The sequence below is a fragment of the Chrysochloris asiatica genome, unplaced genomic scaffold (assembly GCF_000296735.1).
Source record: "Chrysochloris asiatica unplaced genomic scaffold, ChrAsi1.0 scaffold00057, whole genome shotgun sequence".
Classification (NCBI taxonomy): Eukaryota; Metazoa; Chordata; class Mammalia; order Afrosoricida; family Chrysochloridae; genus Chrysochloris; species Chrysochloris asiatica.
Window position 1 is genome coordinate 42,977 of NW_006408575.1, and position 580 is coordinate 43,556.

Sequence of the window (580 nt, forward strand, 5' to 3'; positions counted from 1 at the left end):
CCGAAAACTGTCTTAAAAGTCTGAATGCAAAGATAAAACAATAAAAACAAAAGATATTTGTAGGCCACGAAAGTCAGTGAAATTGTCACCATTTTCACTTCTAAGTAGATGTTCTTCTTCCAAGGCAGATTTGTTTTCTTCTGACATTTCTGTTTTGTTTTTTCAAGTTTATTTAGCTTTGTACCATTCAAAAGTAAGTTTCACTTCAATGGCTGGATAATCAGAACTTGACTAGAAGAAGAAGATAGAAGAGAGAAGAAAAGAAAAAAGAAAGTAACCTGCTACAATTTGATAAACTTCACCTATACTTATGGATGCAGTAGCTCAAAAAAGGGAACAAATCTTTACAGCGATGATCACTCCCACCCCTTTGGTACAGAGGGTTGACAGGGATGGGCAACTTAGACATTGGCTACCCAAAATGATGGGGGCAGGGATGCGAAAAAGGCAAGAAGTGACTGGCTTACAAGCTTTCAAGAGGGAGCCTAGTTCCAGATGGGGCAGGGGTAGGTTGAATCTCCATTGAATGATTTCCAATCTGTTGGGACCAGGCTGGTGAAAGGAAATGAGGATAAGACTC